Here is a 17,684-nt window from a genome sequence, read left to right as displayed (position 1 = left end):
CATTGTTTCCAGCATTTCATTTGGGGCTGTTGCTTGAAGCCAAAAAAATAAGACAAAAGGCAAAGTATGCTAAAAGGAGACCGAGGCTGCGTGCAAATATGTTGCATGAGAAAATCTCTGACTCCAGGCAATTTTCAGGGAATTTGCTTTCCATGGGGCTTCTCCCGAGTGAGTTAAGATGACGCCATCATCTGAGGCCCCTGAAACTGCCACCTCCCTTCTGTAACTTGCTACAGGCTGATGCTTGGGTATTGCTGAGCTATGCAGGGATCTGGCATCGGCTTTTAGAGTCTATTTTAAAGGATTTGTGTTAACTGCATAAAAGAGCACACTGGTGGGAGCTCCTGAAGCCCTGCCAAGCTTGCTTTGTGAACTTCTCAGGACTGGGACACTGGATCCTCAAGGGACGTTTGTGTGTTTCATGCAGGGCAGAAAGGAGAAGTGCAGCAAAGGGTGCTGCCCTTTGCACCTTGTTCCTTTCCGAAGTGATAGCAGAGCTCAGAGCAGACTGATTCTGCTTCTTACAGTACTGATCCAAAGTTCCATATTGTTGGTCTTCCTGAAAAATTTGGCATCGGACAGGGTTGGGCACTGAGTTTCCCAACCACATTAGTCATCAGAAAGAGGAGAGCTGAAGAACTGAGCTGATGGAGGTCAGCTCTTGGGCTGTTTCAGGATCTCTGCAGAACCTTGAGTGCTTGGAAGCTTCAGCTCCTTCCACAGTGAGGTAAACCTTTGACATACAGGGATCAGCTTTTCTACAAATGAATTGTCTCTAGTTTTCCGACCATCTTACTCTCCACTCTACTTGCCTCTATAGATGATTCTTTTATTATTATCATTGCTCCTGAGAATTACCCACAACATTTCCAATGAGTTGTTGTCCAGATGACTCTTGTGTTTGTTTGTTTGTTTTCTTGAGAACCACCTTGAACACTTCCGAGGAACTGTTGTCCAGAATGATGTGTTAGTTTATAGATAACCTCATTGTTATGTATTTCATTAAATATGCCTTAAGAGTTGCTTTGTGTCTCAGGGAGTTTTCAGACATCCATACTGGCCACTCTTTAATGTTAGTTTGTCTGGCAGTCTAGACAAAACAATACTCCAAAGGTACAAAATGAATGCCTTGGTAAACCAAAGTTAAATGAACATTTGGAAAGGGGAACAGCTACTTTTCTATCACATGATGCCTCTGTAAAACCTGAACAAACCTGCTACCTAGGTGAAAAAGAAAGAAAGGGTACCAGGTCTGATGTCTCAGCAGCCTCTACCCTCTCACTGTGTGGTGTTTGGACCACTTGACAGATCTCACAAGCTCTGCTGGCCTTTGCTCCTTGTTGTTTTGTTTTTTTCACAAATCAACACCCTGTTGTCAAGACTCAGCCTGTGAGCACCACAAGTTCTTGCCAGTGCAGTCCTGGTGAGGCAGGGAGGTAGCAGAGTGGGGTTGAGCTCAGCTGGGATGGCCAGAGGCCAAGAGCTGCTGGAGGTGCTGTGAAGACCACCAGCAGTCCTCTCAGTGCTCTGGGGCTCTGCTTTGCCCTTTTATTTCAGTGTGGGCATTTCCCCTCTCTCTTTTTTATCTTTCTTCTCCTTTTGGCAAAATGCATGCCAAACCCTGCTGGTTTTTCCCACTGATAGAAAAAAAGTGAGTGTCTTCTCATGTGCCTGCTGCTGAGAACAGAGGGGAAGGGGGAACCCCTCCTACCAGCAGCCAAAACCTCATTTCTCCCTCTCTGGTATGGCAGAAGGTGGACAGTCATAGGCAGAAGCTCCATGCTTCTCCCGCTCATGCCCCATGGCTCTCAGGTAGGTGAACAAAGTGGACACCTGAGGCCAGGGTCAGGGAAAGCAGTCAGGAACTTTTACGTCTTATTTCAGGCAGTGGTTAGAGCTGGCCTGCTGATCTGGGAGGTCCCTAAATTCCTTCTGAGATGGAAAAACATGCTCGGCCTTTTTTGACTTACGTTGGCTATACATGGTGGACGGATTTTCACATAGCAAACATCCGACTGCTGCCCGTGCTCCTGCAGAAACTAAGGTGGTGACAGCTGCCCTCCAGAGAAATGGTAGCATACTTCTACAAAAATTGTATTTATAATTCTGAAAGCTTTTCTCTTTCCTCAGGACTGACTCGGAAGTTAAATTGAACCTGTGGTTGCATAGAGTCCCCTGCACTTGACACAAGCCACTTATTCGGCCTGAGATACTGCTGCACTGGATGACCTGTTTTGTTTTGCCTGCCACCAGCATGGAAGGAGAGCTGTTAGTCTGTTAGCAGATTGTCTGGGTTTTGCTGGGCACAGACAGCATGGGCCTGGGCACAACAGATGCTGGGCATGAGAGCAGGAATGGGACCAAGGCTGGGTAAAAATGTGAAGGCAGGATGGGAACTGGGCTTGTGTGAAACGGTTTGTTGTGGGTAGATGATCCAGCATAAGGTGAGCCGAGACCAGGCCAAGCCACGGCCCTGCTGAAAGTGGCCTTTGTTACCTGGGAGCAGCAACCCTGAGTGCCCTTTTTTATTTCCCTTCTTCCACAGAATTACTTCAAACAAACAGAAGTGTACCGAAGCAGCCATGCCTTTTGCACTGGGAGCTCTCACGTCCTCTGTAAGCAGGGAGGGGCAGCTCGTGTCTGGGCCTACAGGCAGGTTCTGGTAAGTCATGCTCCTTACTAAGGCCTGGAGAAGGCTGTGGGCATTTCAGTCTTAAATTCCACCCCCAGAAAACTCAGTTGTTCATTCGCACTGTTAGCTGTGTCCCTGCACAAAGCAGCTCCTATGGAGCAAGGCTGCATGGGCATGTTACAGAGCTGGCTGGGCAGGTGGCTTGGCCTCTCAGGCTGCCCTGTTGATGTGAGAAGCCTCCAAAAATATCTTCATCATCCAAAAAGCAGCCCCTTGACAGGGAGCTGCATGGTGGCATGGGACACCCATCACTGATCCTGGAGCATCTGGCCCCAGGAAGGGACTTCAGAGCTCCCAGCCCAGGCCCAGAGGGCTGAGACTTGGCTGAGTTGACAGATTTCAGGATCTTGGCCAGAAGGAACCAGATAATAGCCCTAGAAAACCTGGCACAGCGGTTTCTGCTCAGATTGCAGGTCCTGTGCGTCAGGCTGCCTGACAGCTCGGGACACAGGCCTGCTGCCATCGGGCAGGGCCTGCACCATGCCCCCTCCTTGGTCCCTGGTGCCTGCGGAGGAGACACCTCTCCTGCTCTGAATTGACAGCCCTCCTCCTGGCTCCTTCCGTCTCCAGGAAAGGAAACCAATTTCCTTTGCAAAGTAATCTGAGCTCCAGTAGTCAACAGTGCTATTTAAAGAGCGAGGCGATGCTGCTCTACAAGGAGCTTACGGTTTGGAGAAAGCTCTCCGCCTCCATGTGTAAAAACTAGGCTAATAATGGTTTTCTGCTTCACACAAGCTGCTGGGAATTAATTAATTTTCAAAGCAGTTTGAAACACAGCCACAACAAAGGTGCTAATTTTTATTTATTAATATTTCATGTTCGCAATGCAAGACTAATTATGTGCATGGCAAAGAGTGCATTTTACATGTTATTAAGTCAACGGTTTAGATAGTACTTATATTTATCTGTACCTCAAAAAAAAAAAAATGTTTCATGAGATAAAAAATGGGGAGGGGGACTCTCCTAAGTGTGATCTTTATTATGCTGTTTCAATCTCATCTCATGCTGAGCCTGTCAAGACCAAACATCTGGCTGTTGCTGTAGCACGCAATGCCTCCTGAATTGCCACCTCCCAACCAGGAAGAAGAGGCTCAGAAGAAGCAAGCAGAGGTGCAGGGGTGGAGAAGGAGCCAGGTTTGTTTCCCATAGTTTGGCAGTGACAAGAAGGCCAAAGGGTTTACGCTGCTGCAGAGTGAGCATGAGCAAAAAGCACAGAGGAATTCCACGTGCACTGGTGGGGATGTATTACCCAACTCTAACCCCTGCCATGGGCAGGGCTGCACCCATCAGCTCAGGCTGCCCCAGGCCCCATCCAACCTGGCCTTGAGCACCTCCAGGGATGGGGCACCACAGCTTCTCAGGGCAGCCTGCGCCCCTCTGAGTGAAAAATTTCACCCAACATCTAAATTATGTCTATATGCATATGTGTGTCAGTGGCGTGTAGGGAAGATGTCACCGTTGTACACACTATAGAATAGCAATTGTATCTTCCTGCATGTTTGTATAGTAGCTAACTTATAGTAGCCCGACTGTGAAGGGATCTGCTGGATGTCCTGCCTATGAATATGCTCCTTGTCCAACTCTAAAGAAGAGCACCTTTAAAGAAGATCAGAAATGAAACTGGAAAATGAAAACACAGTTCGGAGTATTTTCTCCCTGCCAAGTCTGATAAAGTCAAAGGGGAACAGGAAATCCTGGGAAGTCTAGCTGCAAAGAATTTGTAGCTATAAGGAGGTGTAGATGTATACCCTCACATACGTAGGAGATGTGAAAGAAGCTCTCTACTCTCTTCTCTGCTCTGGCTCATCTAGGAGGCTCATGTAGGAGTATAGGAAACCCTGGTGTTTCCTAGTCCTTCAATCATATGCACAACAAGGAATTAAACTAAAGACAATAAAAATGAATACAAAACATCCCATTTGCATCCTCTTCAGCTTCGAAGTCCAAAAATAGTCCCAAATCAGAGTTTGTGGGGGCATTCATCAGTCTAAAACTTAAATGCATTGGAAGTAAAAAGGTCTCAGTCTGGGTGATCTTTTAAAGAAAAATGGGTCCCTGTGCAGAGACTTTGATAAGGCACAAAGTTCGATGTTGAGCAAAAGAGATGTCTGAAAGGTGACTCAAAATTATAAGCAGAAGTTGGAGAGGTGCCCACTGTGATAGACAGAGCTCACCTTAGTTCTCTTTAGATAAAGAAGGTAAGTTAAAAATTAACTTTAACTAAGATTTTTGCACGTTGAAAGGTGTGTTGTAATTCCCTGAGATACAGAATAGTGAGAAACAGAAGCATATCTAATGGTTTCGCATGTTGGTCTCAAAACACGTGAATCTGAGTTTTGTGTCAACTGTCTGTCACTGGATTTAGCTCTGTCTCATCCACACTTGCTGTTGATTCAGTGATGAGTGCTGTTTGCCTCCAAATAAATTCTCTTTAATAGCAGCCCTCCTTTAACTGTGGAGCCATGAAAGTGGGCACAAGTTGATTCTCTGTCCCACCCACCGACGGTGTCGTTTCGCCTACATCCATGCACTTGCTCACCCTGGCCTCTCACTGTCAGGGTTGTGGGAGAGGATTTAATTCCCAGCAATTTATTAGATTTTTCTGTCTTTTGAGGCGATGTGCATTTCCCTCCCCGAAATTACATTTTCCTTTCTAACTTAGGATTTTTGTGGACTTTGTTGCTGCCTAGATTGTGCATCGTGAGCTGGGAAAGAAATCTCCACATCACTTGAAGCTGCCACTGCCTATAAGGTAACTAGAGCTGACAGTGGGCTTGTACGAGCACAGAGCTGTAAATCACTGAAATGTATTGCACATAATTTCCTGGTGCCTGCTCTCCTTGGGAGCGGAGCCCTGCTGGGATGAATGTCATTACACCGTGGAGGCTCCTGGCTCTGATCCTCCTTTTGTTTGTCGTGGAAATGGGGCTCTCTTCAGCTGAGGTGAAGTGAATGACCCAGGCTGCTCCAGGGACACCAGCCTCCTGACTTTACAGTCACCTCGTGCTTCTGCCATCCCACAAAATGTGCAGTATTTTATTGCAGGTAGGCAGGCAAGGTAGGAACTCCTTCCTCAAGTGCTATTTCTTTAATGGGTGAATTCATCAGTACAAGGTCTCTGAGCAACTGAGGGCACTTTGTTTCTGTGTCCCCTGGCAACTTGAGCCAAAGCCTCCCAGGCAGGAGAGAAAAGCTCTTTATTTCACTTATTTCACCCTAGAACAGTCTGTAAGAGATGGTTATTGTGTTAGTTATTAAGTACAATTTCCACGCTTTCTGCCAATACATGCAGGTCAGTATTTGGTACTTTAAAACAAAGAGGGAGCAGACCCCACAAGGTAAAAATACAGAATAGTTTCAGAAAATATCTAAGCCGTCATTTTTTGCAGTTATCTGCCCATTCAATCACTGCAATGTGTGCAGCACTCCTAGAGCTCAGTGGTGTGGTAGAACCGCTCCTCCCGTCTCTGGCATTACCCTGCCTGCTTCTAGTCCCATCTGGCTCCCAGCGCTGCCAGCAGACCCAGATACCTTTGTGACTGTGGGTTTTTGTTTTGTTCTGTTTTGTTTTTTCTTTTTAACCCGTGCACTTCATACTAGTTCAGTGTGTATTTATTTTCACCCTCGCTACTTCCTCTTGGAATTATGCAAGCTGTTTAAACCTCTCGGCGTTTTCATGGAAGAGTGGACTCAGCAGTGCATGGAGCGGTGATGTAATTTCCCACCAGGGAAAGAGGACAAAGCACCACCACCTCCTGCACATCTCAGGACTCTTAAGGTGTTGGCGCCTCAAAATTTGGCTCAGTGGGATCCAGTACCCCAAAGGCTGGGCCAAGGGTCTCAAATCTGAGCTAACAAGTCTCAGTCCTTTTTAACTCAAGAAACAGGACTACTTGACAGAGATTGCGACAGATTTCTGTCCTTCAGGAGCTGGGCATTGGACCAGTTGGGGCACACGAGCCAGCAGATAAAAGAAACACCTCTCCTGGGTCAGTGCTGGCTCTTTGTAGCTGCACCAAAAACATGATTCTTCTGCAAAGTCATTTCACGAACCATTGCAAACATTTCATTGGGAAATTTTCAGCATCGTGTGATCCTCAGCCCAGCCCCACTGAGCCCTAGGGGTGTCCATCGGCCCCAGCTGGGCTGCTGGGAGCTCTGCTCAGCTGGAAACCAAGGTTTTGGCTGGGGAGAATGGTGAAGGTGTAGTTTGCAGTACTTCCCTTTGAGCCTCACAGCCTTGGGTACTCTGGCTGCAAAATGAGGTGCCTTTGATGGGCCCCCTTGTACCCACCTCACTTCTCTCTCTTTTCATGGTTGGGTAGATGAACATACTAAGACTGATGATTAACGAGAAGGGGAACAGCACCTGCTGGTTCCCTTTTAGCACTGTCCATGCAGTGCACCTTTAGCTGCCTCTAGTCCTTCCAACTGGCACCTCTAGCTTTTGACTGCACATCACAATTACCTATAAAATATTTCAATATGCTGAGCTGGGGCTGCATTTGAAAAGTGAATCCCATTCACCCTGGAACACACAGCACTTACTGATGCATTGCATGTGTTTTGGTACAAGCAATTTCAATTTGGTCTTCCCTCGCACAGCGCAGTTTTAAAACACTTCTGTAAAATGGAAGAGCAGGTACTTTAGACTAAGCGTGTGCAATCATGCTGTGAAATGAAGGCAGCTCTTAGTACCACATGATGCATTTAGAGTGTTCACTCAGAGGACTGTCCCCAGGTGCTGGCTCCACCTCATCCCTCTTGTGAACCTGGGAGCACCTTTGCCCACCAGTACAGAGGGGTATAGTACGTGGCTACTGTCAGACCTAGGATATTTCTGAGGGCCAGGCCCATACGTAGCCATAGAACTGGTGAGGATGCTGAGTTACCAGCTCTCAGAATCTCAGGGGAGGATGGAGCTGAGCCATTGCCCTGCAGATGTGCTGCTGGGATGCTGCTGGGGAGCCTTGAAAGAGATGTGCTCAGCTCCAGGAGATGTCTGAGTCAGCAGGAAAAGGAGAAAACAATGGCTTGAGCACAGAACAGATTTATGATGTAGAAAACAGCTGTGGGTTTGATCACGGGAGAAGAGGAGAGAAAACATGCTTGTGGGGATCACAGGAGAAATCAGTATCTGGTAATTGATAATACAGCATGAAATAGTCCCACGAATTCCCAAACTGACAGAGCTCCTCAGTCCTGAGCCTGGTTTAATAATAAGCACAGCTTAATTGAAATGAAAGAGGAGGGCTTTTTCTTTCCACTGTGGGTTCTTGCAAATTGGTTATGTTCTATTTTCAAGTTTGTCTGATCTGTTAAGAATTTTAAAATGCTTTGAAGGCTATCACATAGGATGGATTTAAGAAGAACGTTTGCCTTATTTTAAAGAAAAAAATTAAGATAGCGAAAAACCTGGGAGTTAAGTTTGGCCACTTTCAAACTTCTCTCCTTGCTAAAAATGCCATCTCTTATATGCAAGACCAGGCCACTGAAAGCAACACCTGGTAGAGAACTTACTTCTTTTTCTTACTTCTGGATTTCTTTTCAGTGTTTTTAGTGTGCTGCTGAATTCTGACATATAGGCATAACATTCCTAAGATAGGCCAAATGCATTCAATATCATATGTAGTAAACCACTATATAAAAGATACTATCCCAATATTTTCATCTTTTGATTGGTATTATTTTGGCATTCTGATAGTTTTGATGCATATCTCTACCTCCTTTGAGCCACTTTAGACTTTTCTTTCTAACGTTTCTGACACGTAGACATGCTTTCATAAGAAGCAAAGATCATTCTGGAGGGCCATGATGGAATTATTATGTTATTTTTGAGAATGCTGATGTCAGAAAACTCTTAAAGTATTTTGCATAGAAATGTGTATTTTCCTTATAAAAATGGTTAGCAATTCTGTAAAATTTGTAAGATAAGAGTTAAAGCAAACCTATTAAAAAACAAAGATTAAAAAAATCACTGAAGTGATCAAAAGGAGGCTGAGATGTACACATTTTCACCTATCTCCAGGGGTGGGGGTCAGCTTCTTCTCCCAGGTAACAGGATGAGAGGTGATGGTCTCAAGTTTCACCAGGGGAGGTTCAGATTGGATATTAGGAACCATTTCTTCTCAAAAAGAGCGGTGCTGCAGTGGCACAGGCTGCCCAGGGAGGTGGTGGAGTCACCGTCCCTGGAGGTGTTCAAGAGCCATGTGGACATGGCACTGAGGGACATGGGCAGTGGGCATGGTGGAGGTGGGCTGGTGGTTGGACTAGATGCTCTTAGATGTCTTTTCCAACCTTAATAATTCTATGAGTCTCCTGGACCATGCTGACCAACTTCACTTCTCAATCAAGGGGCATGACTATACAGTGCTCTGATACTTAAAGTAGTTTGACAAGGAGACTGAAGTATGTTACCTACTTGTAAAGTATTCCTTTTTTTTTCTAGAATAAAGAAAGTGGCTAGGGAAACTGGATGCCTGGAGTACTGCGAAATAATGACAAAATTAATGATGGCCATAAGAGTAGGCACAAAAGCCACTTTAATGCCATTGGGAGTGCAAGGTATGATATTTTCGGGAAGGGGCTAGCGGTGTTACCAGGAATTCCCACTATAAGTAAATGCTTTGATAGTGAAGGAAAAATTCCTGATGAAAACAAAAGAATTCCATTCCTCTGCTGAATATTAAGTTAGCATCCTCATACAGCCAGGATGAAGCATGCTCCTGCATGGGAGGTGAGCAGAAACCTGGGTACTGTTTAGGTCAGGATGTAAATCCGCTGAAGCCAAGGAACTATTCACAGGAATTACAGGGCTAACAGCAAAGATTCCGTTGTAAAACTGGACTTTTTATTCAGTTCTCAGTAAACATTCTGTTCAGTTCTCAGTAACTGTTCCTGATATTGACCATTCCTTAACATCCCCTTAGGTATTTACCTTGCAGTGTACATCTGGAGAAAATTTTCATGTAACTGAATATTTATCCTGAGACTTGTCAGTGATTAATGTGCATTTAATCCCCTACATATGTGTTGAAACTTGAAGATGCAACTACCTGAATACTGAATGATGTCCTTGGAATTTGGCTTTCTTTCCCCCACTTTTTTCCTCATTATTTTAAGGACATTTTCACCAAAGCAAAACTCTCTACTGAGCTGCTGCCTCGGTCACACAGTGCCCCAACCCTTGTGTGAGCACTGACCAGGAGCTGACCCCCCCTGTGAAGTCTCCCTTGTGCGTGAGTCATTGGGCAGCAAACTTGGCAGTGGTTATTCTCCCTGCCCTGTGTGATGAGGGGGATGACGTGTGCTGCAGATCTTGAAGCCTCTAATGTAATTTAAACCTGCTTCTAACAACAGAGAGTAATATCAAAATTCATTTCAGTGCACTGAATGGAAGAGGTGCTGTCTGCGTGCTATACGGCGGATAATGAATGTGGAGTGGGGAATCTCCAGTTCTCCAGCCCATGGTGCCCACACCATCTCCTGCTAAACTGAAAGAGTAGGGACAAAGCTGCATACTCCCAGCAGGTTTGGTTTGGGTATTAGGAAAAATTATTTCCCAAAGGAGCAGTGAGGCAGTGGCACAAGCTGCCCAGAGAGGTGGTGCAGTCACCATCCCTGGAGGTGTTCAAGAGCCGTGTGGATGTGGCACTGAGGGACATGGTTGGTGGGCATGGTGGGGATGGACTGAGGTTGGACTGGGTGGTCTTAGAGGTCTTTTCCAACCTTAATGATTCTATGATTCTGTGAACCAGCCAAATGTGAAGGAGGCTTAACTGCAGCCGAGCAATGACAATTGGCGCCAGAAAAAGAGCTCCTCTGCTCCTGGCCACAAGCAGCTCGTTCCTAATTGTTCGCAGTTAGCTCAGATTAGCTGTGAAACTGCACAGCAGAAACCCGGGCGTGATGCATGCTATGTCAACAGGAAATAAAGGAGATGTACATACATCTCTCTGCATGTGCAGGCAAAGTGGAAGGGGTTGGCGAGTGATCTCAAGCTGCAGAAATGCCTGTGTGGTTGTAGGAGCACAGTCTGTGATAAGATCATGCTATGAGTAGGGTTTGGATTGAGATCTTCTGGGAGAGATGAAAGAAAGGCTTACAATTAAAGCTTGACAAAGAATGAAAGCTTGTCAGGAAATAGAGGTAAATCATGGATGGAGGAGGACAGCCTCTTGACAGAAGGGACAAAGTAAAAAATCAAGATGCTGCAGGTAAAGGCTTGACGCAAGAGGTCGTGCAAAGTTAAAAGTCAGATTCCAGCAAAAAAAAATGGCCTGGAAAGAGGCACATCCTGTTACAGCCATCATAAACTAACCCCTCTGTGGGTCAGGGTGGTGTGAAAGGATGTGTTAAATCTGCAAGAGTCGGTGGACAAAGAGGAAGAGGAGGAGGATCCCAATTCTGAATGCAAGGAGAGAGCTCATGGAGTGGTGCTTTTTGAGGTCTCAGGATACACTCTTATTTTCTTTTTCCTTTCTTTTTTTTTTTTTTGCTAGGCCATTTATTTGCTCAAATGTGTGGTCTAAAACTATATGGCTCCTTAATTTATTGCTCCACTAGAGAAAACTGCCTCATGCCTGAAACACTTTAGTAAGGACCTACGGTGGGGGATGATCAAATAAATGCTAATTAGTATGTCAGGGTGACATTCCCAGCTCCTCACCCTCCCCAGGTGCCGGTGCTGCAATACCAGCAGAAGCAGGATGCGGGTGTTGAGAGCCCGTGCCGTGCATCCGGTCACCTGCAGTGGCTGCTCCCTGCCCTCTTGCAGGGCACAGGCAGCCTGGCTCATGGGGCTGGTGCTCCCAGCCTTGCTGGTGACTCCTTTGCAAGTGCTCCTGTTGTTGATGCATGTGGGAGCCCACAGCACTGGGGTTGAACAGACCCCTGTCAGCCCCTCTCTGTAGGTGGTCCATCCCGAAGTACCACCTATTTTCCAGCTGCAGAGGCAGATGTGGGCTCTCCTCCCCATTCCACAGGCACCCCGAACCTTCACAGCATGATTAGGATGCTCAGAACTGCAGGGTGGGAGCTAAATGCTAAGGTTGTTGATGGAGCTGCTAATGAGGACCTGAAGATGACACGGTGAATGATAGCAGATTGGTAATTGCTTTTTCCCTGTAGTGACTTAGCAATTAGAAATGGAAGAAGAAAATCAGGATGAAATCTGAGAGCTGCGCTGTTCAGAGTCCCTGCTTCTGTTCATCTTTAACCCTCTCTTTCACTCCACGTGACCCAGCGAGTCCCTTCCCCGACGTTTCTGCTGACTTGCTCTGTGCAGCACCATATTATATTTGCAATGCCCTGCCACTTGCACCGTGTCTGCAAGCTGTCTTCTTCAGGCAGGAGCCTATTTAGACAAGTTGTCAGGCTGAATGGGAAAAATCTTAAATCAATGTACTTCGGCATACAATCATATATAGGCTAATTTATCTGCTGCCCTGTTCAGCCTGCCAGTTTAAAATGAGGTCTTTCAGGCATGGTGCCGTGGAAAGTCGCCTGATTAACAGAGCAATTTTTATTGGTGGGGCGACAGCGCGACTGTTTTATGGTAATTGTTATCATTTGGACGCGTGTATATGCAAATGGGAGAGATTAAAGTAAAGAAAACCTAAGGATGATGAATACGCAGCTAGGCACCCAGATGGGAGAGGGACAGAAACGCCAGCAATGTCAGTGCTGGTGCTGAGGCAGGCACAGTGGGAGCTGGCGGCCAACCCAGCTGCATGGTCTGGCATCCCTTGGGGTGCTGGGACACCCTGGCCTCGCTGCCCAAAACCAGTGGCTCCCCACCTGCCCTCCACAGTGAAGGGCTTTGGGATGAAAAGCAAAAAATAAGACATAAAGGACACAACAGTAACATAGCACTGCGCTTTGGAAGCAAAACTTCGCAAGATGCCCACTGCTCCTAAGAGAACCACCTCTTTCAGGGTAGCTTTAAATGTATTTTCAGCTGTTCTTATGCTCACCTTCCTGATAATTGCTTCCCTATTGCTTTTATTTGTCTCTCTTTTTTATTATTTTTATTTTAAGTGAAATTTTAACACATTGCCTCCACGGTCATGGAGCTATCTTACCCTCAGTGGCATGTAGCCATGCAGCCAGACTAAATCATAGATTCATAGAATTGTTTGAGTTGGAAGGAATCCTTAAAGGTCATCTAGTCCAACTCCCTGCAATGAACAGGGACATCTGCAGCTACGTCAGGTTGCTCAGAGCCCTGTTCAGCCTGGCCTTGAGTGTCTCCGTGGACGGGGCATCCACCACCTCTCTGGGCATCCTATGTCAGTGCCTAACTACCCTTATTGTAAAAAACTTCTGCCTTATACCCATTCTAAATCTCCCCTAATCTCCTCTTCTACCTGGGAAGAACTACCCTACCAATGAGAAATACCCTAGTCCCTGTCCCTCCATCTCTGCTGCCCACGAAATCAGAAGGAAAACCCCAGTGGCTGCCTGTGGATGGCCTGGGCCCTTGTTGCATGGCTTCCTCTATAAAGAGTATGCAGATGCTCACCGAGCCCAGATCTTCCCCCAGAGAGCTGGACTGAGATCAGCATCTCACTTTAGACAAAGTACCGAGCATGAGATCATACCCCTTCTTTTTCCTTTTTACATTACATTACTGAGACTTACAGGAAGGGGAGTAGGACAGCAAATTTTATCTCCATTAAAAACATGTTGGCCTTTTTCTGCTTTGCAGTATATTTTGGTATCTGTATGTGAGAGGTGGTCTATTCCCTGCGATGCTACAGCTGCACAGCCCAAGTGTCCCCTGTTCTCTGTTGTAAATTAGGAGACGAATGTAGCCCCTCCATTCTTCTTAATGTGCCACAATCCTCAACTCTCTCTTCGTGCCTTGCAGTTCTCAGCTGCTTGCTCTCAGTGCATCTCTGAGCTGCCAGGAACTGCTGCTTGCCCTCTCAATCTCTTTCAGGAGAGCCACTGGGGCACGAGGAACTTCTGAAGGAAGTGTGGTGGTGGGCAGGGAGCTGGGCATGGGGACTTTTGTGCCCAGGCTTGTCACGCAGCCCCAGACTGGCCTGTCCAGCGCTTTTGCAAAGGGGTTTCACAAGTTTGCTGTCATTTGTGTCTAGCAGGTTAGGTATGCAGTGCTCCTGTGCCAGAGATGCTGTCTTTCACCATGCATTGAAGGACTGCTCTGAAGTCTGGTCCCATCCTCCAGGTCAGAAGAATGCACGTATTCTCCAGAAGCTGGTTACTTCAGCTACCCACATTGAGAACCAGTGCTTCCACAGCAGGGCTTTGTTGAGGGAGAAGCCAAACTGGTTGAAGATATGCTTCTATCTGCTTTTTCTGTCCCATTTCACTCCTCTTTACCTGTGTTTCCAAAAAATCTTTACAGTGATTTCTGTACGAGCCCCTATTGATCTATATTAATGCAATTTCCTTCTCAGCACGTGTTCAGTTTTGCATTTTGTTTCAGCACTGTGTGGGTCATGGACCTAGCCGTGGGTTTTTTCTTAAGGTTTCCCTCCCTTGCACTCCTGCTGACATTATGGAGATAAAAAGATCACTGGGTGCAAAAGGTGATAAAATTGCTTTCCTTGAGGTTACCTCTGATTCTCATGCATTTACCACAACACAGGGCTTTCCTTGCAGGCTCTCACCATGGATCAGCAGAAGTGTGGCAACTTGCTACAGCAGAACAGTGACTCCCACACTTGCTGCGCCATGCACTGCAACATCACTCCTCTCAATGCTCTCACAGTTCATTCATGTGAGATCTTTCCTGTAAACTAACCTGCCAAAACGCATCTTTGTTCTTCAATTTCATCACTTCTACAGTTTCCAGTCATGTTTTCCCTGAGAAGTTGTCAAGATAAAGGCACAGGCCCATTCCTACATGCTCTGATCTTTGAGGAGCATTAGCCAAGCATCTTGCATAAGCTACTTTCATTCATGAAGCATGTGCACATGAGGACCTGTGTCAAGTTGTCGCTACCCCATGCCACGGCAGTCTGTCTCAGCTCCACCTCAGCGGGACCGCAGCTCATAGCCCAGGAGGACCGGTATTGGAAGAGCTGATGAGCTGAAAGTCAAATTGCTGGAACAAAATCATTTCAACTGGAAAATCTATTCAGCTGGAGCCAGGCTGCAGGAGAGGATGGCGATCTCATTTTGCATAAGACAGCAGCGAATAATCTGATGATTTTCTGTGACTAATACAATAGGTCGTATATGAATGGTCGATGGAGAGATGAAAGGTTTCATATTCTATTACCAAATCCCTGAGCCATCTGGTTCCTAATGACTTCTTTCAAAACAAAGAGAATAAAACTTCTGAGTTGTGCAACGCATTTTGACATCCTCTTTTAGACAGAAGATGGCCATTGCTTCACATCGGCAAAGAAGATCAGTGCTATCAGTTAAAGATCCATCCATCCCTTGCAGGTTTTTCTGACCACACACCTGGCAAATATCCCTTGCTCAAGCTGGTATTACCCATCACCAGGAACCAGAAAACAGGGAGCAGCACCTTTCCCACAGTGGGTGCTAGTTCCCAGGGTCAGCATTTGGGCTCAGGGGATGCGTGCAGCATCTCCTTTGCTCTTGGGCTGGCTCTGCTGCAGCTTGGGACATTTTGGGAAGGAAACCTCAGAAGTGATCGTAGACAGCACACTCAACTGCCAAGGAGGGGTGCCCCAACCCTTGATTGGGTAGAATCACAGAATCACAGAATTAATGGTTTGGGTTGGAAGGGACCTCCAAGCCCACCCAGCCCCAACTCTGCTGTGGGCAGGGCTGCCCCCCACCAGCTCAGGCTGCCCAGGGCCCCATCCAACTTGACTCTGAAAAGCCAGAAGGCAAAGTGCATACAGAAAAACCCAGAGGAAGAACACATTTTGAAAGGAGGAGCTGCCTTTGCATGCTGAGACCAGGCCTCCAGCACAGCCCAGGCAGGCCAGCTACGCTGCTTCCTTTTGCATCCCTGATCCCGAGTACAGTATCCACACAGAGACAGCTGCTGCAGTGAGAGCCTGTGGTCACCAAATCCCACACCATGCTCACCAAACTGGTAAAGTGACCCAAGCTGGCTTGCTGAAATGACAGCTCAGCTAATAAAGTCTGTGGTCACGGTGCAACCTGCCTGAGGGAACCCCAGGCAAGAAGCTTATCCACTGGTGCTTTCACTGTTGGGATGCTTTCAGTGCTGTGGGGTTTGCTTGGTCCCTAGCACAGCCCTGAGCCCCTCTGGTTGGGCAGCGCTGGGCCGCAGCAAGGCAGCACAGAGGTGCCCACATCTGCCCAGGCTCCCCAGAATTTGAGTTAAAACCACACAGACATGAAGGGGTATAAAATGGACATATTTATTATGCCCTAGTTATATAGTTTAGTCAAGCATATCATAACACAACACTGTTTGTGCTATCTGGGATTACATATCCAATAAGTACAGTATATTATCAGCATACTTTAGTGCTATTATGTATAATTATATATGTTTATAGATTCCCCCATTACACACCAGCTTAGCTCTTGTTACATTTGTGATACGCTGCTTGTTGCATCACGTCATAAATGATACGTTACCTGTAATTAAGTACATTTATAGCTGTGTGCCATATTTATTGCACTCCGCAGGATTTGCATCATGCATCAGAGTCATCCTGTTGTTAGGTCAGCTCTTGTTTATTTGCTTTCTTTCTTTTGATTCTTTAAACATCTGTCCTTTAAGTGCTGGGTGCACTCAATTCATCCAGTGGTTGGACCTGACTTACCCAACTGCTTAACTCAGTGGGTGAAATCCTGACTCCCTAAGGCCCCAGCCAAGCACCCCCCCACTTCACTGCACCCTGACTTTCAGCACATGCAGCTATTGTTGCACATCTACCCAATTCAGCTTATCCAGGAAGAGCTCTGTTCTTTGGTGTGTTCAGGGTTGCCATCTATGTGTACCCAGCCTTCAAGTGCAAGGCCAGTCAGGGGGTGGCAACACTACCTAAAATCTAGCCTGCCAGCCATAGCGCCTCTGCAATTGCTGGCTCAAGGGTAAAGATTCTTGGGTCTGCAAATAGCATCGATCTGCCTTGCTCCTTTGGTCCTTTCCCTAATGCCTATTGAATTGCTTCTCTCTGTGTAGTGCATAATTTAGGATTGGTTGAGTACAGAGTATTTTATTTATTTATGTATTCAAATTTTTAAAATGCATCTCTAGGCATCTTAGCAGTACACTGGGCGCCTACCACATAAATTAAAAATAACAGCATAAAGTTAGACAAAGGACCATCCATAAATAACTCCTCCTCGACTCACACCCTCAGCAATAGCCTCAGCTTGGGACAGGGAAATAGATGGGCTTTACAGCTCATTGGGAAGGCTAATAAATCTGGAGGCTGATGGACCAAAGGGGAAAATGAGTTTCAAAACAGAGGTGCCCCTCTCCATCCTTTTCCTGTAGACAACTTGCCTTGAACTTTTCCCCTACCAAGAGGAGGCACAGTCCTGCTGGCCAGCACAGGGCTGGGGACAGGGACTGGCAGGGTCATGGAATCACAGATTCATAGAATCACAGAATCGTTAAAGTTGGAAAAGCCCTCTAAGATCAGCTAGTCCAGCCACCAGCCCATCACACCGTGCCCACTGCCTGTGTCCCTCAGTGCCACATCCACACGGCTCTTGAACACCTCCAGGGACGGTGACTGCACCACCTCCCTGGGCAGCCTGTGCCACTGCCTCATCGCTCTTCCTGAGAAGAAATTTTTCCTAACATCCCACCTGAATATCTCATGCTCCTGCCATGCTGCAGAATAGCTGACCACATTCTGATCACACAAATAGCATGTTTATCAATAACTTCTGTCCACACCTCCAGAAAGTATTTAACTTTGCACAGTGTTTAGGTACTCCGTCTAAGATACATTAGAAAACCGGATAGTCAGAAGTCGGCTGTAAGGATAAGACAGTGGTAATAGATGTCAGACTGAGCACCAAAATCAGTTTTGTGTTCTGAAGAGATATGTCT

The 17,684-nt window shown here is 46.5% G+C and overlaps 1 long non-coding RNA gene across 1 annotated transcript; it reads left to right on the top strand.

Moving 5' to 3' along the window:
• LOC110403928 lies at positions 1,617–17,273 on the top strand. The gene is made up of 3 exons (XR_002441929.1): positions 1,617–2,662; positions 5,355–5,737; positions 14,321–17,273. It is a non-coding gene; the product is annotated as an uncharacterized LOC110403928 (long non-coding RNA).

This window comes from Numida meleagris, chromosome 1 (assembly GCF_002078875.1).
Source record: "Numida meleagris isolate 19003 breed g44 Domestic line chromosome 1, NumMel1.0, whole genome shotgun sequence".
Lineage (NCBI taxonomy): Eukaryota > Metazoa > Chordata > Aves > Galliformes > Numididae > Numida > Numida meleagris.
Note: the sequence above shows the minus strand (reverse complement) of the source record. Positions and strands in the feature narration are given on the sequence as shown.